Here is a 26,479-nt window from a genome sequence, read left to right on the forward strand (position 1 = left end):
CCTTGCTCCCTGTAAATTTATTGTAGATCATAAATCATGCATCTCACCTGGAAAGTAGATGGCTGAGAATATAATACAACAAGTTGGGACACTTTAACAGACATTTAGGACCTGGAAATGGTGAGAACGACACGAAAAGCGCTTGTTCCCCCCGGCCCCCCACCCCGAGATGTCTCACGAGAACTATGAGACATTTTTCATCTAAATAGGAACATATGATCATCCCAGCAGTCGGCATCCTAATGACAGCTGACCTTATACAGTAAGTGATGTTTTATTCTGTTTGTTGGCTCTCATAAAGTCTGCAGTGAGCAAAAAATCAGTGATGATGAAAAAAATAAAAAATAAAACCATGTGATGCGTTTTTTAAATTAATGTGCCGCGTATGCTTAAAATGATAAAAAAAAACATAAATATTAAATGTTATAAATGTGCCCGTTACTACATTACAAATATACTTACATTGTGTATATAAAACCCTAATGGAGGTGTTTGGATGTTTTTTAGGGAATCTATAGGCAGAATTAAACTGCTCCCATAGGCTCTATTGTCAGGGGACTTTTGATCAAATCTATTTAATATTTAGAATGCATTAAAAAAATATAAAGTTATTGACCTACCAATTGCAGTACAATGGTAAACAATTCTACAGTAATGGGAAATAAGTTTATACCCTTGTAAATGAATACTTGCATTAATAATAATATATATATATATATATATATATATATATATATATATATATATATATATATATATATATATATATATATATATATATATATATATATATATATATATATATAAATGATTACATTACGTTACAAACACTGTATAGATTTTTGTCAATTATTTGTCCTGTTTAAGAGCATGATGTAGAAAAAAGCTTTGAGTCTGTCTGCATAAAGCCAAATATTTTCCAAAGTTAATTATTGCATATTGTTCCACTGTGTGGCACCTTGAGACAAGAATATGTTGCTTGACAGTCTAAAAGTATCTCGTCTTCCTTCACTTGTTATTTTCACAGTTTTATGTATAAAATTTAAAAAAAATCGCAAATAGAATCAATTCGATATTCAGAGGGGTCTACAACAGGAAATGAAGTCGTGCGACGTCACAAAATTTTGGTCACAATAATTACGATATGAAATGTACATCCTTACTACACGCTAAACTGTGCAGCATATCCTCTGATCTACACCAATAAAAAGGCAATTTCCAAGTTAGACAGCAAGAGCATTGATCCGGCGTCGTGAAATATCGGCGGTGTACCACAGTCGGCCGAGCCCAGACGATCGAAGTTTGGCACAACACCAGACGCATTCTTAAGTGTGTTTGTGTTAGAGACGGGGAGTAGCTGCGATGTGTCCCTTTGATACAGCAAGGTAATAATCAGTCATTTTGTGATAAATATGTCGAATCGATGAAGATTAAAACATGCAAGTCAAGGTTAAGGTCAGGCAAGTACAGTTGAAAATAAGTGTGATAGCCTAAATAAGCTCCAAGAGAAGGTGAAAGTGGAGTGGACAGAAGACAAGGCAGAGAGCAGAGGGGCTGAGGGAAGACAACACGGTCAAGGTCAGGAGAGATGGAGTTGACACACTCGCATGTCAACTCAATTAAAATAAAGTACAGAAGACAGAAAAAGGACAGTGCAGACACAAAGGAGTCAATGAGGGAGAAAATGCTTGTTATTGATTCGACTGTTGGCACAAAAACCAGTAAGATGATCACTTCACTTACAGAGCAGCTTGGAGTGCCTAACAGGTCTCATATTCTATTATCTTTCACCTGTTTCAAATGATGATACTATTCTTAGTAGAGAGTTGAAGTATTATTTCTGAGCATATTTAGTGTCTATGAGCGGGCACTAATTCAGCAACGCTTTGATGGAGCACAAAGACAACAAGAAAGTTCTTCAAGGGTAGGGGGGTCTTGAGCAGGAGTGTTCAACTAAAATTTCAAAAGGTGCAGTTAGAGAAAAAGGTCCCAAAGGTAAGATTGATTAAGTGTGTGGTGTACAATTGTACAATTACAATTGCTCCAGTTTAAGAGTTTTTGGGCATACGAGCGGTCTCTGTAAATTGTTATGCCTTAGGTTACAAACCAAAAAATTGGGTTTCCAAACCTCCCCACCACTAGTTGGCTCAACGAATGTTACAGTGAGCTTTGACCAAATCATGCAGTTTTTCTCGCTAGAATTAGCTTATAGCAAGAGTTGGACGTATAACTTTGTTTTTCCAAGCATAGGAAAAAAGTGAGCATTAAGGACAGTGCTGAGAAGAAGTGGGTGATATTCAATAAATTATAGAAAGAAATCATCAAGACATGACAGAGTATGTAGCTAGCTAAACTGTTGAAGCTGTTGGAGCGTAGCACTGAAGCCGAATGAGTCGATAACACCAGCCAAAGACGTTAAAATAATATAATTTCTAACTGGTGGGCATTTGTTCATGTAAATATAAAGAAGCTGCTTATGATGTGTTTGACAGAGAAGCAGCTAGAAGGAGATACTGTAGAAGTAAACTCTCCAAAGTGAATGTTGTACATTATTATTACATTACTTCATAACGCTACTGTAGTTGTTTGTACTACATTCTACTGTAATGTTTTTCATAAAATAATTTGTATGTAAAGGTTTGCTTTTATTTTTAATAAAAGCATGTTACATGTTATAATTGCGCTATTTAGGGGGGAGGCCAGCATGGATTCAATTGATTTTAATTGATTTCAATGGTCTATTTTGCAATACATGTTTTTCGAGGTACAAGCAGCGTCACAGAACCAACTAAACCAGTATCCCAAGGTACCACTTTATCTGTTATCAACAACTGACTGTCCAATCAGGATCAATAAAGTGTGGCTTTATAAATAGTTGATATTTGTTGTCAAAAAGAATTATTTTCTACAAAAGGATTTAGACGCTGGAAAGCACCGATGTGTGTAGTAGCTAAAGAGGTTCCCATGGGATGCAACTGGTCAGTGGATTTCCTGGTCCAATCAGTACAAGTACCGTAAAGTCTATAATAGCTGCACCTATCAAAATAGAAGCACCGCATCAAAACGTGATATATTTGAATCATTTCTTGACTACACAGTGAAACCTTGTTAATTGCTGTTAATTGGTTCGTGGCCTGACCGTGGTAAATACATTTTTAAAAAGTAGGAATTATTTATTATCAGGCATATGAGCACCCTTTGAGAAAACGAGACAAAAACTGACTTAAAAAAATAAGAAAATTAACACGAAGTGCTGCAACGCAAGCCTCGAAAGAACATTTTGAAAATTAGGACTACATTTCCTGCAATTGGGTGCATTTGTACACTATATTTTACCTTAAGATTTATTCTCATATACAAACCTTGTAATGTAACACATAATTTAGTTTTTTAGTAGATAATTTACTAAAATTATTATAATTAAAAATGTAATGTAAAATTCTATAACATGCATATGTTTCCCATTTGGCAACTCTATCCTGTAGCAACGCTGCCTCGAGTAATATACTTCTGGTGTTGTGACCTCCGTTTCACAACACCGTCGCATCAAAAATAAACCTTCTCGCTGGCTACTAATAAATACTCTAGAACTACAACTGATTCGGAACTAACAGTGTTCTGATTATAATCATCCAAATATGATAAGCAGAAAATTAGACAGCCGTCAATGTTGTGGCTCAAAGAGCGAACGGAGGCAACAACAAGTAAGCTAGCTACACCATGCTAACTGGCGAGCTTGTTTCGGTGTCCCTGATAGTCTCCCCGTCCTGCAACTTACTGCGGTGTTAAGGCAAGAGTACCTGCGTCTGAGGCGAGCGCTCAACAAACTTTGTTTAGATTGTATTTTTTTTAAATATTTCATTTAAAAAAGGCAGAGAGCAATATTTTGATGCAAAAATGAATGTTTGAAAATGCGTTTTTTCGCAGACATTTCAAATGCCTGCATTATAAATCAATATGTTCATAGCTAGGGCATTAAAAATAGTTTGAGCTTTTAAATACAGTTTTTAACATTGTGAGAGCCCTCTAGACATGAAATAACACCCACTTTTACACTTGTTAAATACAATATAATAATTTGGCCTGAGTCTAGCCGAATCAGTGGCCACAATACTAAACAGCTAGCGCTGATTGGTTTAGTCTTAACTAGTGGCCAAAACTACTGTAATGACGTCTCTGCGCTGCTGACTTGTCTCCACTCAAGATGATACCCTGCTGGCCCTACTATGGACTGGACTTTCACACTATTAACTAGATCCACTCGGCGTCCATTGCACCGGTCGCCCAGGAGCTAAGGGGGTTTCCCACTTCCAAGTTTTCTCATTGTATCCCATTGGGTTGAGTTTTTTCTTGCCTTGATGTGGGATCTGAGCCGAGGATGTCGTTGTGGCTTGTGCAGCCCTTTGAGACACTCGTGATTTAGGGCTATATAAATAAACTTTGATTGATTTATAATATAGATAATTTTTAGTTCTTTAGCCTTTTGTGTGCTTAAATTGTTTAATTTAGGCCACAAATATATGGAATATGTTTAAAAAATTTATAAATACAGTAAAGTCAGAAACTTTGTGGCAAGGGACCTTGCCACAAAGTCCTGGTCTGTGTAGGAGGGCGTCTGGGTGAGGACTCGGACCGCAGTCCAACAGTTAGTGAGCCCTGGTCTAAAGTCCTCCTGCAAATGGGTTTTGTTTTCTCTTTGCACATTAAATTAATGCTATTGTGGTCTTTGGAATAACACTCTGCACCGACACTTTGAGTGTACACTTTGGTGTCACTCTTAACTAAGACAACGTGCATCAGCCTGCAGCCAAATGGCCCGCGCCCCGCGTACGCTCACTGCTTCCTGCCCTGGACAGTTCACTCGAAGGGGAGACACACAAACACACACACTGTACAAACGCTGTCACAGGAAGTTGTGCTAAAAGTGCAGCAGACACATGCCGACTCAGCGGACTTAAGAGCATTAAGGGCAGTTGAGAGACGAGTGAGGACACAGGAAAAAAAACAAAAAAACTCAGAGAGCTAATGGTAAACAAATCAAACAACCTTGAGCTTGACTTTTCTGTAAACAACAACGAGGACAAATAAAATGATGTCCAATAGGATACAGCCACGGACCAATTTCCCCTAACCTGGAGCTGCGCACACCAGACGATGATCACTCGTCATTGATTTGTGTGTCCAACACATAGCGTGTACACACAAATGAGGAGGATCAATGCCGGGCACCGACAAGGTGGGAGATATCGAGTGCTAGCGGCCTCTGATCCCACCGGAAGAATGGGGTGGGAGAGCAAGAGGCGAAGCAGAAGGGTGGAAGAGCGCCGGCCTGGCAAAAGGTATCAGGAAGGAGAGCCATGATGGGAAAAGGAGGAGACAGGGGAGGGAAAAGGTCTCGCAGGCGAAAGTGTTGGCGGAAGTGGGAGTGGCACTGTGCCTGTGTGCGTGTACTGTATATTCTCTCTCTCTCTCGTCCACTCCAGCGGCAGAAAAATGCTGCATTCATGCCCATAAAAATAGCATGTAAACCAAATTTAGTAGAGAATCATACTAAAAAATGTACAAATAATTACACAGATTCTGGGAACAAGCTACAAACATTTGTTCCAATTTTTCTTATTTCCAAAATTCTAAAAAAAAATAACAGTAAATGCTCCAATTAACATCTCTATTTACTTAACTGGCACATTTCCAGTGCTGTTTCTCCCTGAGGTGCAAGTAGACAACTGAGTCTTGACCTGAACCTGCACCTCAAGGAGAAACAGCACTCCTTTGAGAACAAAAATGTACTGGTATGAAATGGTTTGAAAGGGGAATGAGGCAAGCCATCTACGTCAAGGTTGAAAAATCATCCTTGAACAGAGGAGGTGGTCTGCGACACCACCTATCTTCCAATTCGACACTGTCCTTTTGGCCATTCCCAAAAGACTCAACAATTTGGCCTCCAACAAATATGAGTCAGAATTTTTCAGTCATAGATGCTCCTTTTGTGTCAATGTTTACTATTTATGGTACTGCTAACAAGGGTGATTCCAGTCTAATGTCTGATTTTAGGCTGGTAGTGGTCATTCCACAGCTATCGTTTTGCCACACTAAACCCACGTGCTATCAACAGGAAATTCCATTTTGGCAATGAGAGAAGAGTTCCTGTTTTGTGTCTCAACAGTTGTTTTTTGGGGGCCTGTGGGGTTCACTACAATAGGGCGGAACCATCCTTGCCTTGGCACTCAGTCCTTGAGTTGGAGGATAAAAAAGTTGGGGTTTTGGCACCAGCAGCAGAAACTAGACCTGACTAATCTAAATCTACGAGCATGAACTGATGAAACTTACTTGAATATAAGGACGAGATTCTCACATCGACTGTCAACACTTCAGTACTGGTCAAGTAGGCCCAGCACAAACTCAACTTCCTTCATGTATTGCTGATGAATCAACTTGAGGAGTAACTGCAGGTATCTTTTTTATCGGGCCACCATAGAGCCAATGCTGATGTACTGCGTGACTTTGTGGTTTGCTGCCTGCTCTGCAGACAGAAAGACCCTGCAGAGGGTGACCAGAGGAAAAGATTATCAGCCGCCCTCTGCCCTCTCTAGAGGACATTACTCGATCTTCGGCAGAGCAAAGAAAATCCTGGCAGACAGCTCTCACCCTGGTCAGCACTTGTTCAACCTGCTGCCATCAGGGAAGAGATTTTGACCGCACAAGCAGGACAAACAGAGTTAAAAACTGTTTTTACCCATAGGCCATTAGGATATTGACTCTGTCCCAATAGCTTAAACTTTTTTTCCCCACTGTTGCACTGCTGGAATTTATATTTTTATTTTTAACATGTTATTTATTGTTTGTCTTGTTTTTTAACTGCACCTAACAGATAATCCACCTGTTTTATTGTCATGCTCTCATGTTTGATGACAATTAAGCATTCAATTCTATTCTAGGCAAAACGTCTTCGAAGACAAACTGAACAGTCCAGTTGCGATCGATTGAATGCCCGGAGAATACAATGACCTGAATGAATGAGAACATCCAAGACATTGGACAATGTTGCCCAGTTTTTCAAGTGAAAGAAAAATTATGTTGTAACATAATAATGTAGCAATATATGCTTTAAGTTTACATGCTTTCCAGTAAAAGAAAGCCCACAAAAGGATGCATCACTTATTATTTTAACACTGACATTCAAACTATAGTGTTACCAGCTGTCAAGTTATCATTAATTTACCAATGAAGATGTTACAGACGCGGCAGTCCTTGGCAGGGCCGCCGCTGGCTAAATTTGGGCCCTAAGCAGCATTTCATTTTGAAGCCCATCCATAAACTACTTCCATACCAAAAAAAAATTCACACTTTATTTGGCAAACGATTTAACTCAAACTTTAATTTAAGTTTTGGACTAAATCCAATTAATGAAGGAAAAAATATAAATAATTTTTTATTTTGTGTAAATAACAAATTTAACATAATTAAAACAACTCAGCAAAACTTCTTCCCACAACTCCCACCATGGATCGAAACCAGTATGTCTGCCTTTAAAGACTAGTGCATTAAGGCCAAGCGCCACAAGGGACAGTGTAAATGCTATGGAAAATGTGATATTACTCTGACACTTAGTCCTCTGCCGAGCGCGTCTGTCTACGGCCAACCGCTGGCCTGTCGAGCGGTACGGTGGGCCCGGTTCTGGGGGTCCTGTCGCTGGCCGGCCTGCCTACGTTGGGCCGGTGGTCCCTTGTTACCGCATCTGCTGTTTTGGGTTGGGCTCTCTGGGTGGCTGAGGCCGTACTTTGACTACCGCACATACTGGGACACAAATATATTGTCCATATAAACACATACAGACACACATACACACAATTGTTCATACATATGTACAGACCCACCACCTGTTCTCCTGCAGACCCATCACCTGCAGGGGGCTCCATGAGAGTCCGGTGCTATGTGGACCTCGGCGACCCGGTCCTCGGTTGCCAAATCTGGTTGTCGGGACATAGAACGTCACCTCTATGGCGGGGAAGGAGCCTGAGCTTGTGCATGAGGTTGAGAGATACTATGTAGATATAGTCGAGCTCACCTCAATGCAACTCCTTGAAAAGGTTGGACTTTGCTCTTTGCTGGAGTTGCCACGGGGAATAGGTGACGAGCAGGTGTGGGCTTATTATTAGCTTCCCGGATTGGCGCCTGTGTGTTGGAGTCATCCCCGGTGAACAAGAGGGTTATTTCGCAGCGCCTTTGGGTCGGGGGGCGGGCCCTGATTGTGGTTTGTGCATATGCCCCAAATGGCAGTTCGGAGTACCCGGTCTTCTGGGGGACTCTGGAGGGAGTGCTGCAGGGCGTCCCTCCCAGGGACTCCATCGTTCTACTGGGTGACTTCAACGCCCACATTGGCAGTAAAACCTGGAGGGGCGTGATTGGGAGGAACGGCCTCCCCGATCTGAATCAGAGTGGTGTTCTGTTATTGGACTTCTGTGCTAGCCACAGTTTGTCCATAACAAACACCATATTCAAACATAAGTGTGCCCACAAGTGCACGTGGCACCAGGACACACTAGGTCACAGGTCGATGTTTGACTTTGTAGTCATTTCATCAGACCACATGTCTTGGACACTAGGTTGAAGAGAAAACAAAAATGGCGGCAGACACAAAAATAAATCATGAAATGCAACCTTACCCGAGCAAAAACAATGCATGATTTGCCTGAGAGAGTCCTAATTCAAATTTCCTCGACTTAGCCACACACAAAGAAATTGTAGACCATACCTTTTTCATCTGTTTTGTCACGTAGAATGATGTCTGGAGCACAATAGTTCGATATGTCTGGGAACGTGAACGACGCGTAAACCTTGATATCACTCAACGCGTTTTTTTTTTAATGAAGTATAGGGATCTATTCCATTGCAAAGTTCCCATTGCTTTTTTTGTGCGGATCTGCTTTTTGCAGAAATATTTAAGTCTCTTTTTTACTTTTGTAGTTTGCGCTGCTTGCTGTGCACAACAGCCATCTTGGCTTGGTTGACCACCGCAGTTTGTCCACTTCCGGAAAGAAGTCACATCCCGGAATACAAACGATCTAAAATTAACTTCTTGTTTTAAGTTTGTGAAATATGGCCTCTCTCCAGGTGCTTAATATTAAACGCCCTGTCCTCTTCAGCTTCAGCTATATTAAGTCAGTCCAGAATTTCAAACAATACCCGCATATTTGCGCAGCCTCTGAGCTTTGCCCAACACCCCCAACATCCCCTCACATTTTGGCAAATCAGCGTAGTTTTCGCCAAACAACTGTCCAATACACTGGTTCTCAAACATTTTTCACCAAATACCAACTCAGAAAGCACTTGGCTCTCAAAGTACCACCATAATGACCAACATTAAAATACAGTAGCATAGCAGGCCTATGTATTCATTAAAAAACTAGGCAGACGTGTTATTTAACAAGTATAATTAATATTGTAAAGTGTAAAGTAACATTACACACAATTTGAACAGTACGGCTGTGTTTAAAAATATGAAAATAAAACGATCAGTAAATGAAATGCTTAGTTTGCGTACCACTAGATGGACCGGCGTACCACTAGTTTGAGAATTACTGGTCTAATCCAAACTTATGTTTGCTTCTTATGTAGACGAAGAAGGAACAACAACATGTAACAATGTAACAACTCTATTGCTCAAGCGGCACAATTGTCGTCCTCCCGTGCAGCTTCGACCTACTTCCTGTTCCTGTCTTCAGCGATTAACTTTTTTATTTCGGTTAAGGCAATTATGAACATATTGTCATTTGTAATGCTAATCTCGCAAAGTGGCTGCATTGACATGACAGAGATGTTGATGTGTGATGATAATCTCTAATCGTCTCTCATTTAATTTCACATTGAACTCTGAGTATGTGCTTTTACTGCCATCTTTTGTCTACTTTTATGTACTGTATGTGTGGTATAAAACAAGCAAAACAGTATTTGTTCTCCATTTTGTTTTGAAATCCTGTGCCGTTTGTGGTCAAGGTTACAAACGCTTGAAACATTGATAACAAATTCATAAAATTACAAAAATTCAATATTATTGGAAGAAAAAAAAGTTTAAATACAAATTTTGCAGAAAAATGTAGCCAATTTAGGCCGCAACCATCACAAAAAAAGCTTTCAAATTCCTTGATGGACTGAATAATTTAAAGTAATTTAAAAAGGTATATGCTAAGTAATTTAAGTAATAATTGCACTGTATGTTTGTAAAAACTATACTATGTGCCTCCCACGTTATATTGTATAAAAATAGTATAATAGTATGACAATTATTTTAACGAAGTGTGTAGTAACCCTTTGATGGATGGTTCTATTGTAATTCAGGCACACTGTTCTGTGCATTCCACCGCATCTTCACTGGCAATGCACAGTATCTATACTAGATTGCTTACCCGCTAAGATGCTGCAATGCAGACTATTCTCCCCCCCAAGAATCTCTCTCCTCCTCCCTGCAGGAAGGCATTAAAAATGGACGTGTTGATGTAGCAGAACCTCCTCTACGTTGTGACCTGTGCAAACGACAATGACATCAGGCATCCTACTTGTAAAGCTTTGACCACAACTTGTAGCAAGTTGTTCAGCAAGTTGCATCCATTATATTCTATATTATATGCGATTCCAACTACAGTTGTGTGCACACTGCATGCATTTAATATTTGCCTTTGTGAAAGCAAATATGCGAGTGTGTGTGTTGGATTAAGAGCCAAGCAGCGAGAGAGTGCAAGAGGGATGAAAACAAACGTCTCCAACCCTGTGAAGATGACGGGTGCGCGTCTGTCAGAGTGAATTTATTTATCAGGGTAAAATTAGCATGGAAATGATTCCTCTGACAGTATCTCTGACAGCATGCATCTAAAATGTTTGCGTTTACAGAACTCAAGGAGGAATAGGTTAAGAGACTCAAATGAAACAGTATGTTTGTAATAAAACGCATATTCCTTGATGCAACTAGGTTGATTTACTTGTATATCAGTGTCCATAAAGATGTCTGACTGTAAATGACGAGTCAGACACCAAGGAGCTATACATCAATTACATAGACGAGGATATTTGGGTAAATTTACATCATAACCCCTCATTACCAAGATGAACAATCTATTACATGGCTTTTGACAAGCTTGAACCTCGGGAAAAGGATCAATGCAATCCTCTGGACCTCCTCCAAGGATGACTGCATTGATGAGAATGTTTCGCCATCACTTCAGCACGCAGTGTTATCATAAATGGCAACCTCATTAAACGCCTCTCCGCAGAAAGCGATGTACGCCGAAGGGGATGCATCATCCTGCCCATTATCCACTTGACTGCTATTGACGGAACCACACCAGATACCACCTTGGACGAGTTGCCCAGTCAGATAACGGAGATTACGATGACAACGTCGTAAACTCCTGGAGGGACTGAATAAAGCATATTTTGTTAGACTGGTTAAAATCCTGTGCTTTTTGGGTTCATGGTTGCTTAAAATACAGATCAATTTATAAAATCCCAGGCGGATGTAATGTTATTGGAAAAAACAAGAATTAAAATATTACAACTTTTGCTGCAACTTTTTGAAAAAGCTGCTGCGACAATAGCAAAAAAAAAAAAAAGCTCACAAAATCCTGAAGGCACTATTACATTAGCTTGTGTCCTCGCAGGTTGTCAGCATGCTAGCATTGTTAGGATTGCTGTTTCACTGGAAGCCCCCAAGCCTCCAAGGCAGTCTTAAACAACAGGGGCCTCATCTATAAAAGTTGCTGCGCACAAAAAGTTGCATCAACAGGGGTAAAGTGTACATACGTTTGTATTTATAGAAAAAATTGGATGCGGAAAAGGGTGCATATTGCGACGCACCCTTTCGGCCATGTGTGGAGCTCAGGTAAAGTTATTCTGACACATGAATCAACGACACCCGATGGTGTCACCACAAAATAACGCTTACACAATTAGGGGTGGGCGATATGGCCTAAAATTTATATTGCAGCCACCTGGAAGACCGATATATATCACCATATATTACTCGGTACTGTAAATAAATGATAATAGAACAATTTTCAAAACAGGTTAAAAAAGTTTTTTTGCGCACAATTTACTGCAGGTGTGATTTGTAATGAGAAAATTGCAAGTGTGCGCAGCATGCTTTTATAAATCTGAATTTTTATGGCGTACCTACATTTTGAGGTTTGTGCTTACACAATGTTTAACATTGGAACCCACGCTTTCTTCTATAAATGAAGCACAAGGTTAGAGGTTAGAAACAGGCGGCAATTGCATTTTGTAGTTTTTGATTAAATTTATTAAACAGCTTTTTATGTCTTAACCTACACTGTGGTGTTATAGAAAAAATGTAAAAAATAGGATTGGTATCTACAAACCTCGTTTCCATATGAGTTGGGAAATTGTGTTTTTTTCACTCTTTTTTTACGAAGCCACGCTGTTGTAACACGTGCTGAATGTGGCTTGGCATTGTCTTGCTGAAATAAGCAGGGGCGTCCATGAAAAAGACGGCGCTTAGATTGCAGCATATGTTGTTCCAAAACCTGTATGTACCTTTCAGCATTAATGGTGCCTTCACAGATGTGTAAGTTACCCATGCCTTGGGCACTAATGCACCCCAATACCATCACAGATGCTGGCTTTTGAACTTTGCGTCGATAACAGTCTGGATGGTTCGCTTCCCCTTTGGTCCGGATGACACGATGTTGAATATTTCCAAAAACAATTTGAAATGTGGACTCGTCAGACCACAGAACACTTTTCCACTTTGCATGAATCCATCTTAGATGATCTCGGGCCCAGAGAAGCCGGCGGCGTTTCTGGATGTTGTTGATAAATGGCTTTCGCTTTGCATAGTAGAGCTTTAACTTGCACTTACAGATGTAGCGACAAACTGTATTTAGTGACAGTGGTTTTCTGAAGTGTTCCTGAGCCCATGTGGTGATATCCTTTAGAGATTGATGTTGGTTTTTGATACAGTGCCGTCTGAGGGATCGAAGGTCACGGTCATTCAATGTTGGTTTCCGGCCATGCGGATTTCTCCAGATTCTCTGAACCTTTTGATGATATTATGGACCGTAGATGTTGAAATCCCTAAATGTCTTGCAGTTGCACTTTGAGAAACGTTGTTCTTAAACTGTTTGACTATTTGCTCACGCAGTTGTGGACAAAGGGCTGTACCTCGCCCCATCCTTTCTTGTGAAAGACTGAGCATTTTTTGGGAAGCTGTTTAGATACCCAATCATGTTACCCACATGTTCCCAATTAGCCTGCACACCTGTGGGATGTTCCAAATAAGTGTTTGATGAGCATTCCTCAAGTTTATCAGTATTTATTGCCACCTTTCCCAACTTCTTTGTCACGTGTTGCTGGCATCAAATTCTAAAGTTAATGATTATTTGCAAAAAAATGTTTATCAGTTTGGACATCAAATATGTTGTCTTTGTAGCATATTCAACTGAATATGGGTTGAAAATGATTTGCAAATCATTGTATTCTGTTTATATTTACATCTAACACAATTTCCCAACCAATATGGAAACGGGGTTTGTAAATGGTATCTAAAATTGGTGTAGCTCCTCCTCTGAGTGCAAGTGCTTCTAAAGCAGGAATACAAATTCTGTATTCTTACAAAATACAAAATCAGGCAAGACACCAACGCACTTGAGGTCATTTTTTTATCGTCATTAAACGCAAAATGTTTAAAAAAAAAAACATTTCATTAAAAGAAACTAACTGTACAGTCATGGTATTAAAAACTTAAAAAATAGCTGTCTATGGTACACCTATTAATGATGAAAAAGTATATCTCCATTGAACCGTGATTCATTTTGACTTAACTATGAAAAAAGGTGATTGATTGCGATTAAATGATTTAATCATTTGACAGCCCTATTAAAAATACATGAGAGTTAAGTAAAAATGTAAAAGTACATCCTTTAAATCTTCTGTAAGATGCAGAAGCAAAGGTTTGGACACCCCCGCTTTGCCAGTAGTGGAGTTACCCAAGAACCAACAGATTGTACAAAGAGGAAGTTGTCGGCACTATGACATAAAGACAACATGCTGCCCATCAAAGACAGGGATCATGTGCACAGGGAACATCACTGCCTTTATGTTACGGTAAAAAGCAAATGGGACATCACAGAGTAATACATGTTTTATCAAGACAGGAAGACATGACAAAGTACGATAGAGCATAGACAGAGAGCAAAGTACTGAAGGAAGGAAGATTGCAGAATTAGGAAGAGCAGCAGCTGTCAGCGTGAAATCCACACATTTCACCAAGCTTGAGAAATTACATGCCCATCTTTTTAAAAGGGGGGTGGGTGTTTTAGGTATCATTCATAATTTATTCCCAGCAGCCATGATGTGGCAAGCAAAGAAAGATATTAGAGCAGAGTCAGAAAGATATGCTGTCACACACCAACAGAGATACTTTAGTCACCGCAATGAGCTTGCAATAACTGCTGTCAAATCATTTTTGGACCTGAGTAACTTTTTCTTCCCATTTGGCTCCAAGCGCACACAATGCTCATTATGATCATTTCAAGAATATTATGTTAGAGATAGCGCATTGAGGCAGAGGAAATCAAAAGACGAGGAATCCAGATATCAGTGGCAGAGCAAAGCTAAAGATTAATTTGAGATGTGGATCGTTTTTACTTATTTCATCAATTTGCTTGATTAGATAGTCTGCCGCTTTGTGTGAGGTATTCAAATGCACTCCTTTTCCATTTCAGAGCTCTAATGCTATTTTGATGATTAATTTAATGACATTTTTAGCTCTCAGCTTCTTTGGCTGCATAATGCATAGTCTATCGCAGTGTCCGATGTCATAGTCGGTATCCTCCAAAGGACGCAGCCCACGCGGTCCACGGAGGTCATCCCTTCCGCAGCCATGACCAGCATTAACGCAGAACTTTTACAGATTTTCCACTAAAAACATCCGATGTAAATAAAGTTCCACCAGAAACCTTTTATTTCTTATTCGCCACTAGGTACTTTGGAAAGTTCCCCAGGAACCTTTGAGATGCGGCTTGTGTTGTCGAATGCTGATTGGTTGAACACAGTTGGGCCCATTTTCAAGATGTTCTATTTGCACACAAAATCTGCTATTAGGGTATGCGAGGACAACTACTTTATTTCATATTTCTTCTGTATTTATATTACAAGGTACTTGACAAAGTAAAGAAAGAGGAACAATAGAAACTTTTGGGTTGTAGGTATTTTTTTGTGGCATCTATGTGCTAAAGAATGCTGATTAGTGGAACTATCTTGCTGTGTTTTTCTCAGCTGTAGACTTAAAACTAGTACGCAGTTTAATGCTGTTTATTAATTTTTACTAGCTTTCATTTGCGAATCTACGAGAAGTGGACGGACTCTTTTAAACGTGTTTACAGAGAAATATAAAGTATTCAGACAGACTTTAAAGAGGCGACTCCAGCTGCTTACTTGACTCTGCGTTTGGACTATATTGTTTGCTGATAAATGCGAAATAAAGGATGCAGTAAACAAGTGGAACAAAGGTAAATCCCATCAAATAGTCACTATTCAGTTTGTTACATGCTGTAACAGTAGTCAACGACATGTAATTTGTAGTTATTGGCCTATGCTAATGCTAACAGGCTAATTCTAAATCTGATGTGTTCGTGTTGTCGTGAGATAAACACTGACATTTATTCTTTGTGTATTGTTATTTACAGCAGAAATGGACCATAAGGACTCCGCTGACTGTCATGAAATAAATAAATCAATCAATCAATCATTTGTTGAGGGAAGTGCTTTTTGACAGTGTTGGAAGTAGACACTGACTTTGTATATAAAAGTACACTTTGGGCCTGATCCTCAAGATCCAAATAATAAGTGCTAGATAGCGTGGGCATAGTTAGCGTGTTGCAGGTGATCTACTAAGACTGCGTGTACAATTGATATCAAGCTCAAAAGTGGTGAAGACTGCCCTATTTAGATAAGGTTTTTGCGTGTACATTCACAACATCATATGCTCAAACAGTCCAAACTGTGCCATTTGATATGTTATGTGTTATGCTATGTTTATGTTTATTATATATCAGACAAATATAATATGAACCACTTTTCCTATGTGATATAGAAGTGTGATCTATAAAACAGAACCTAGTCTTAGCCCGCTGAAAGTGCACTATGGGATGTGCCGATGTTGTGATGGTGCATTTGGAATGATTAAGATACAAGAATATACATGTTTTTTTTCTAATAGGAGATATATTAATAATATATTTCCTACATGAAAAAAAGAACGCCATTAAAAATGCCTGCAGACGGTAAATTGAATCAATTGAATTTGTTTAATCCATGCTCTGAAGTCATTAAGAAGTAACTAAATGGCGTGGCTGGACGGACGATATGACTACTATTTTTAGATTTGACAATTAAAATATGTTGACATGAACCCAGACAGCATATGGTCTCTCCATCATTTGTCTTTGCTTTCTTACAGCTATTTGTGCGTAATTGTGCCAACTTGCATATACATTTCAAACGTGCATACTTGCCAACCCTCCCGGATTTTCCGGGAGACTCCCGAAATTCAGCGCCTCTCCCGAAAACCTACCGGGACAAATTTTCTCCCGAAAATCTCCCGAAATTCAGGCGGACCTGAGTGACGTGTCAACAGCCTGTTTTCACGTCCGCTTTCCCACAATATAAACAGCGTGCCTGCCCAATCACGTTATAACTGTAGAATGATCGAGGGCGAGTTCTTGGTTTCTTATGTGGGTTTATTGTTAGGCAGTTTCATTAACGTCCTCCCAGCGCGACAACAACACACAACAACAGCAGTCACGTTTTCGTCTACCGTAAAGCAGTTCGTCTGCCGTAAACAGCAATGTTGTGACACTCTTAAACAGGACAATACTGCCATCTACTGTGCATGCATATATGACAATAACATCTACAGCTTTTAGAGAGTGCAGTGCACAACTGTGCACACAACAAGGAGACGAAGCAGAATGCATCATCACAGAGGGTGTTCAACATGGTTAGAAAAATAGTGACAGAGAATAGAACAAGGATGGACAATTCAACCCTTGAGTAGATGAGTGTAATGTGTGTGTATATGTGTAAATAAATGAACACTGAAATTCAAGTATTTCTCTTATTTATATATATATATATATATATATATATATATATATATATATATATATAGCTAGAATTCACTGAAAGTCAAGTATTTCATATATATATATATATATATATATATATATATATATATATATATATATATATATATATATATATATATATATATATATATATATATGAAATACTTGACTTGGTGAATTCTAGCTGTAAATATATTCCTCCCCTCTTAACCACGCCCCCCCACCTCCCGAAATCGGAGGTCTCAAGGTTGGCAAGTATGGACATAAGACACAAAACAGTGGCCAGTTTCAAGTTTGATAAATCACATTGTGAGCGCTAAATGATTTATAATTGCATTTCCTCCTCTCAGTATTGTAGGCGTTCTGATAATCTGCATTTGCATGAAGACAAACACGCTAAATAGATTGTGTTCTCTATTTTGCACTTTTAAGAGACGCAAACCTCTACACACAAGCTTGGTAGATTAGCTCTGCCTGTGCTATTAAGTTTGAACTTTTTAATACACGGACACGTTTAGTATATCAAGCCCTTTGTTTCTAAATCATATATTTTTCTATCGTATTGCTCTGCAGTTCATTAATTACACTTAAGTAAAATAAATTCGTACTAATAATGTCAGGTTATTTACATGGCATCAACATACAAATATACTGTACCACTTCCCCATACACCATCAGCCTGATTTCAATAAACTACCCTGAACTGTGAAATATCGTGGAAACGCAAACCACACAGATCCACAGGAACCTATAGTTCCATGGACTAAGAGGTTCAAATAACTTAAATTTCCCGAACTTTTGGTAGAAAAGGGCCTAGAGTGAATTTTGACGGTCTAGCCTTTGGAACACTTCCTGGTTGTGTTGTCATCTTTACTCCCGCCAATTATTTTTGACATGTGTTTATATCCTCCTGAGAACCAGTGGACTTTTGCTTTATGGTATATTGCTTTGGCATTTCCAAAAAATTGCCTTGTTATGCAAAACACACGTCCACCCTGATCATGATCATCATTAGTAGTTTTAAGCTATTCAGGTCACACAAACTTCGAAGGGGTCTTAAAACTAGTTCAGCCTTGAGAATTCCTCAAATGGTACAAGTAGAAACATGTGAATAAAATGATGTGATTGAAATAGACTAACTACTTTCTGGAGGGATCGAATGAGAACATTGCTATGAACTTTGCCATGCCGCTATGGACTCATCACCGGAGACTGAAAGGCAATGAGGCCATGATTCACAGCAGCGACAAACACAAAACAGAAATGCGATGCGCCACGAGACCTTTATTTTATTAACAGTTATGCTTCAGCGCCCTGCACCAGTCCTTGTAAACAAAGTACACACTTATGTCCTGACCTAAAAACGTCTGTCTCAAAGGAGAATTTACCCAAAGCAATCTTTCATTCTCCTTTTTCCAGCAGCTTTCATAAACCACTTTGGATATGAAACTACAAAAACAAGTACAACAATGCTCTTAAATCTATTTCGATCACTGGGCTAACTTTGACCATGAAACTAAGCTAAACACGACCATATCGACCCTCCGCTGTGTTGCTTCACAGGTGGCGAGGGTGATATGCCGCAACTGCATTTGTTCTTGAATAATTTATGATAATGACAAGTGGACCAAGGAAACGAAGCCTAGTTGGACCAATCCCCTCTTGTTGGATTACTTGGATAGTCTGCCGAGGGTTCAAAGTTGCTACTCCTTATTCCACAGGTTTCAGAAAAAAACCCTCCCCTATAACAATTTTATAGGTTCTCTCTAAATCCTTGCAAAAAAATCACTCAGAGAACCAAATTGGTCTTCGAAGGGGTGTTAAATCTACAATCATCCGGTCCTTTCAACAAAACGAGTAAGCTAAGGACTTTCCCCTTATAACATTCATGCTCCCAAGAAAGTGAGTGTGTGCAGCACTTAAATAGTATTTCAGAAAGTTGACAATCACCTCTGGTGCTAACCATTGTACAAGGGCATCGCTGGGGTATGACTGATTTTTTTTTATTTTTTTTTTAAATATAATGGAAATAGTCGTACGGTCCAACAAGCACAATCAAGCCACGACAGCCTTGCAGAGCGCCAACGCTCAATTTGTGCTTCAACTAATATAGGTAAGGTAGGCCAGGAGTGAGCGGGTAACGCACACACTCGTTTGTTTAAGACCCCAGAGACCACCTTGCACCATCACCTCCTTTTCTAATCCAGGCAATTAGCGGGAAATAATTAACGATTTAAAAAAAAAAAAAGTTGAGGGCAGAGAGCCTTGAAGATAGAGTTGTGCACTGTAAGCATTCAATTCTTCAGCTCAAGGTCCTTAAAGTGCACTGCTCTGATCCTGGAGCGCAGGAAAGGTTAGACAAAGGCTTGTTTTTGCATCTTTCTCCCAGAAAAAAACACATTACAGTTTGAGAAGTAGCTGTGAGGTGACAACCGCAAGATCATTACAGGAGAAACAGTGATGTAACGTAGAATCATGTCTATCCCCCCCAAGGAAATCATCATTCACATGTGCTGTCATGTCCTGCATGTCTCCAAGCAGACAGTAGCAGCACTCCTGAGCACTCCTGCCCCCTGGTGGCCACTACATGTAGTGACTGTGCAGGATGCAGCATGAGAAGTCTTCCATGCAGGCAAAGGCGGGGTTGTTTCTGCTTATTGCACCACCTTTGCCTTCTCAGATCTTTGCCCTCATTTCAATTCCAAAGGAGAGCAAGCAAGGAGAGGAAAGGAAAGGGGAGATTGTTTATTCATAAATGCAAAAAAAAAACCAGCAGTCTGAGAGGAGGAACTATTGCAGCAAGGATTTAGTCAAAAGTCCAAAGCGTGAGCTAGTAACTTGAAATTACTTATGTTCTTATTTTATTGTGTCAAAGGGATGTTGCTGCTGCGGGGCAAATAAAAAAGGAATGTGTAAATCTCACAGTTGGCCAGCAGATGGGGTGAGCAGTTAGTGCAGTGCAACAATCCTCTTCCTCCTCAAGGCTATTGGAGGTTTGTGTCACTCCAAAGTATTGTGTTTAAAACGCAAAGACATTTCCACATTTGGTCTAAAGGCGCAGAGGGATGCGTTACTAAAAAATTATGAGCGTGCAGAAACTTGTCTGGGGAAATCGATAGGAGAATCAGAAAGGATGAATGAGGAGATAAGGTATCAACAGAGGTTAAGACTAAGATGGTATTTTGCAAATTGGTGCTTTTGTCTCCATAAGATTGCAATTAGGACATTTACAGTAAAATGTAAATACGTAAAAATAAATATTTTTGTTCATATAACACATTATGAGCATAACAGTTGCAGCCTCTATAAATACAGAAATAAACAAACGCTACACAATGCTCATGGAGTGTAATTAAAAAAAAAACAGCAATGGTGAAAAAAAAACAAGTTAGAAACTACTATTACCTACCTGCATGCATCTGCTCAATTTTGCCTAGACTAAAAAAGAAAAAACTGTATTATTTTTGATACTCAATAATGGAGCTTAACAGCTACTATAATGCACATTCCCCAACCATAGCATCATTATGAGCACAATGGACCATGCTTGCAGCTTTATGAGACATATCATATAGTATATATATTTTAACAATCTCATTAATTAAAAAGGTAAAATGCATCATTATGCTCGACTACCATGAAAGAGATTCAATTATTGTGCTTAATGCGTTTTGGCACCCCATACCTTCAAAATGGCCAGAAGAGTCACGACTCACAAGTGCTGTCTAAATATGACAAAAATGACAAAGTTGTGTGTGATGTCTTAAATATGATCATTTACTCGCAAAAACTTTAAAAAGGTTGTAAATACTCACAAATAATTGTTGTGCGTGACTGACGGACGAACATACGGGTCATGTTTAATTCGGAACATAGACGCCTTCTTCCGGGAAAATTGTGATGCGGTAGCGGTAGTAACAAATAAGCAATAAGATAACTGATATGCTGATTGATAATGGCAATACTGTACACCAGGAGTGTCAAACTTGTTTTCGTTGAGAGCCACATCGTAGTTATGGCTGCTCTCAGAGAGCCGCTTGTTTCAGTGAATATATACTGTATGAACTGAACTGAACTCATTATATTATTACACAATTCCCTATGGATGTGATTATTCCATTTTTACGTACAAATTGATAGACAAAGTACTTGCTTTTGAAATCATAAGTATGGGCGATAAGCATGTTATTCAAAAACAAAATGTTCGGAATATATGTTAATAATACAGGGGTGTAATAACTTTTACCAAAAAGGGCCACATACTAAAAGTCAAACTATGCAGGAACCATTTGAATATATTTTTATGCTAAAAACAGACATTACATACTGTATGTTTAAAGATAAAACTTAGTGTGGACGTTGTATTATAAGTGACGAAGTGTACTAATATTAATTATTACGTCTTAAAAGTCCTAAAAAAACATAAGTAACATTTTTTAAGAAGCAAAAAAGTAATCCAATGAGAAAAAGCTGAAAGTTTGATACTAATTACTAATAATAATAGTACACTGTAACATAGAACACAAAGCTGATCTAAGTTTTGTATTTAAATACTAAATATATAATGTCCTTTTTTATCTGTTCTTTTTTTTACAGACTAAAAAAAATTCATCAAAATGGCCCCTGCATACTTTGACCTTTCAGTATGAGACCCTTGGGAGAAAAAGTCTGTACATACCGGTGTTATTAGTATCCCATTTTTTGCATTACATCACAAATGTTTGCTCTTTTTCATTACATTTTTTTTTATTTTTACTGTTATTTTTTTGTTCAACAATATGCTTCGGGCCAACAAAAGTGAAGCTGCGGGCCGCACATAGGGCACCCCTTTGTTAATATAATGTATGCAGTACGTGCATTGTCAAATTTGAAAGAACGAATATGTTTAGGAAGAGAGATGAGGTGCTTTATTAATGCGTATTATTTCTAGGCTTTCGCGGGCCACATAAAACAATGCAGTGGCCTCGATCTGGCCCCCGGGCCTTCAGTTTGACACAGGTGCTGCACACATTTGTGCAACACGAGCAAGCGGTATAGACGTCAATATGGCCGGAGGAGTTACAAGTTCCAGTTTTAAAGTTGTCTTAAAAATGTGTATTTCCTCGCAAAAACTTTTTCAAAGGCCGTTATGTTCCACACGTTTGTTGGTTACTTACCGACGAAGACTCGGGTTACGTTCAATTAGAATGCATTCCGTCCTCTTCCGGGAAGATTGATGACGTAGCAGAGCTGTAAACAAATCAGCATTGAGATTACTGAGACGCTGATAGAAAGTGACAGTACGGTACACTTTTGTGCCATTATTTATTCTAATTTTAATTCTAATAAGAACCTTTATTAAAAAAAATAAGATTAATTCATAAACATAAAAACAAGAAACATACGTTTTCAACAGGTAAACCGCCCACTACGATGAAAAAGATACAATTACTATGCTAATTTTTTGGCACGATAAATACACGTCAATATGGTCAGAGGAGTCACAATTTCCAGTTCTAATAAGAGAATAGGGACAATTAAAGTTGTCTTGAAAATGTTTACTTACTCGCAAAAACGTTAAAAAGGGATGTAAAGTCTCGCGAATGTTTGAAGGCTACTTACTGACGAACATCCGGGTTACATTCAATTATAATGTACACGCCTATTTCTGGGGAAAATTGATGACGTACATCCGGTGCTGTAACAACCCAATAAGATAACTGACGCTGAATAAAAACGTGGCAGTTTACACTTTTGTGGCCCCCAAGAGAACTTTATGTTTTTCTAATGACTTATTAGGCCCAGGGACATTTCTGAAAAAGTAATAATATATCACTAAAGTGAATGCATAAAAAAACAACTTAGGAAGTGAAATACTTTTGTACCTCTCAAGAGAGCTTAGGTCATACTTGCCAACCTTGAAACCTCCGATTTCGGTGGGGCGTGGTTAACAGGGGAGGAGTATATTTACAGCTAGAATTCACCAAATCAAGTATTTCATATATATATATATATATATATATATATATATATATATATATATATATATATATATATATATATATATATATATATATATATATATATATATGTGTGTATGTGTGGGGAAAAAAAATCACAAGACTATTTCATCTCTACAGGCCTGTTTCATGAGGGGGGGTACCCTCAATCATCAGGAGATCTCCTGATGATTGAGGGTACCCCCCCTCATGAAACAGGCCTGTAGAGATGAAATAGTCTTGTGATTTTTTTTCCCACACATACATATATTGCGCTCTACTACGGTATCGAGCACTATTTTTTGGATAACCTTATTAAGACATATATATATATATATATATATATATATATATATATATATATATATATATATATATATATATATATATATATATATATATATACATCCTGAAAATATGCAAACAAAACTGTGTTTAGATAATTGATACTTCAAACTTGCATAAGTAAATCTTAAGGAATATGACATAACTTGGCTTCTGAGAGCTTCAAAATGTAATGAATAAAATGCTAAAGTTGTTGATAAACAAGCAATTATTTTAATAATTAAATATGGTCATTTTAAATGAATTATTATGATCATTTAAAATTCATTATTTCAAATATGTTTATTTTAATGTATAATTCTATGGCTGGATGTAATAAGGAGTCAGAAAAAATACAAATAAAAATATAATTAATTTTGATCTTTTTAGCAAAATATAGTAAAAATGTATTTCGTTTTTTTTTTTAAATCAATAAATATATTTATTTTTAGGTAAGATAAACACAATAATACAATGTATCTCTAGTCTGGATGATTTAGTTCTTGTCACCCTGTTGTCCTCCCGTCTCTTCCCCAAAATGGCTCCATGAGCTGGGCAAACGCCTGGAGATGCCCTACGTCAACAACACATTCAGCGGCCCGTCGGTGCGCAGCTCGTACATCGCCGCCCTCTACTTCACCCTCAGCAGCCTGACCACCAGCGTCGGCTTTGGCAACGTGTGCGCCAACACGGACGCCGAGAAGATCTTCTCCATCTGCACCATGTTCATCGGCGGTATGCCGGACGCCTCGTATGGAATAACGTGATTGGGCAGGCACGCTGTTTATATCGTGGGAAAGCGGACGTGAAAAAAGGCTGTCTTTACTCAGGTCCGCATGGAGGGGGCGTGGCCTCCAGCTTCGGCTGAAAATCGGGAGATTTTTGGGAGAATATTTGTCCCGGGAGGTTTTCGGGAGAGGCGCTGAATTTCGGGAGTCTCCCGGAAAATTCGGGAGGCTTAGGTAATGTTTGTGTGCACTAACTTTAAGAAGAATACAAAAAATATACACTAATTTGTCTCAAAATGCGTGTTAAATACCGTAGAATGATCACAAACAATGCTAATATCATCATTAGCCTATAATAATAGTAACAGAAGAAAAGTGGAATTTTGCATTTTTATTGCTCAGAAAAGGCTGGGTGTTGTGAATGGAACATAAATAGTAACTAGATGAGGCAATTCCAGGAGGAATTGCGTATGAATGCTCCAATGCTAAAGTTGAACTGAAATCCCGGAGAGAGAGAAAATTGAATTGTTGAAGTAGAGCACATAATTCCCAAACAGGCTGAATATTTTGAAGTTGGAACCGTTTCAATCAGATGAAAAATGTGGGGGTTGTGGATCTTTGAAGAATGTCCCATTGATTTCAATGGGAATTTCCCCCCAAAAATTGGGAATTTCGGGAAAAGCGGGAATTTTTGGGAAAATGGTAAAAAACTCGAATGGTCTGAATGAGTTGAAATTTTTGAAATTGGTCGAGAAATGTTGAAGTAGTAACATGTTGAATTGAGTAATGGTATTACAGAAATCCTGGAATTTTTGGAAAACCGGGAATTTTTCTAGTTCACAAAACAACTTCGTTTTGTTGTCCTAATGAAGAAAAATGTTTAGACGGTGGAATTGAGTGGGTTGAAAAATGTGGGAGGAGTCGCCGCCAGAAAAAAGGGTGGAAATAGGGCTTTGGAAAACCCGGAATTCTGGAAAATCCTGGAATTTTTTGGAACTTGGAAAAACAGTCGTTTGAATTTCCAGGACGGTGGAATGTGTTGAAGGTAGAATGGTTTGAATAGGTTGAAAAATGGTCAATTCATTTTGAACGGGAAAAATGTCCCGGAAAACCTGCAATTCTGGGAAATCTGGGAATTTTTGAAATTTGTCAAGGGAAAGCCCGCGATTCCCGAATAGGCTGAGCAGTTTGAAGATGGAGCGGTTTGAATCGGGTGAAAATGTGGAAGGTAGAGCGCGCCAAAATCTGGAGAAGAAGAAGAAGAAGAAGAAGAAGAAGAAGTCGAATAATAAATAGATTAATTTTGGTGTAGAAAATGATATGTGTGAATGCTTGGGAGCTTTCACACATATAATGATCATAATAACAAATAAATAGCCTCCAAAAGAGACCCCCACCCTAACTCTCCCTCTCTCTCAGCCTGGGGTTTGAATTAATGTGCAGCTATTTTTAGCTCTCCCGTGTTTCCAGGGGAAACCTAATGACGCAATGACGTCAATGCAGGTCACCAGCAAGAAGAAGAAGAAGAAGAAGAAGAAGAAGAAGAAGAAGAAGAAGAAGAAGAAGAAGAAGAAGCAGACCGGAGGAATTGAGTGGCTTTTTCCTATCGGGAGCTTTCTGGCATTTTGTTTTGGTGTCTTTCGTGGACGCTGATAATGAGGATGGTGGAGGAGGAGGAGGGGACTGAAGAAAGAGGAGGTTGTAGCGTCAAGCAGGCTGACGTGTCTGGGAGGAGGGACGTGCCGTGGATGGAAGGATGAATGATGGATGGATGATGGATGGATGATGGATGGATGCACCCTCCTGCTGCATGTCAATCCTGCTTTTTGGGGGGAATGACGCCGCATCGCTGCATGCACGCTGGCTGCAAGGTGAGCGTGATTTTATTCCTTCTTTATCCTGTCACGCATTGAGGTGTGTGTGTGTGTGTGTGTGTGTGTGTGTGTGTGTGTGTGTGTGTGTGTGTGTGTGTGTGTGTGTGTGTGTGTGTGTGTGCGCGCGCGTGGAAGAAAGGGAAAATAAGTTCTCCTGTGCGTGGATGCAGTGTATGCGACGTGTCGGTGCAAACATTCCACGAGCAGGGGGGCGCGCATAAGGGCAACAAGTGCGGCTTCACGTGTCGCGTGGCGGGGCGTTCACCGCACACGGAGCTCGCGGGTGTTCAGCACCGTGGACAGCGCACGTCGCGCACGCAGGAGCTCCCAACTTGTCAGAACAGCAAAGAATAGCCAAGCACTGTTATTGTGGAGCCCGGCAAGACGTTAGTAATATTAGTATGATGATGATATTTGCATTATTAAGAGACATGGTG

The 26,479-nt window shown here is 39.1% G+C and overlaps 1 long non-coding RNA gene across 1 annotated transcript in view; it reads right to left on the reverse strand.

Annotated features, from left to right (window-relative positions):
* Positions 1-22,754, reverse strand: part of LOC133605693 (uncharacterized) — a 43,811-nt gene extending 21,057 nt beyond the window's left edge. The window contains exons 1-2 of the long non-coding RNA XR_009815168.2: positions 22,684-22,754; positions 22,295-22,367 (exon numbers count right to left, since the gene is read on the reverse strand). This is a non-coding gene — a long non-coding RNA (uncharacterized lncRNA). The remainder of the gene's footprint in view (positions 1-22,294; positions 22,368-22,683) is intronic.
* Positions 22,755-26,479: the final 3,725 nt, after the last annotated feature.

The sequence above is a fragment of the Nerophis lumbriciformis genome, linkage group LG05, assembly GCF_033978685.3.
Source record: "Nerophis lumbriciformis linkage group LG05, RoL_Nlum_v2.1, whole genome shotgun sequence".
NCBI classification, from domain to species: domain Eukaryota; kingdom Metazoa; phylum Chordata; class Actinopteri; order Syngnathiformes; family Syngnathidae; genus Nerophis; species Nerophis lumbriciformis.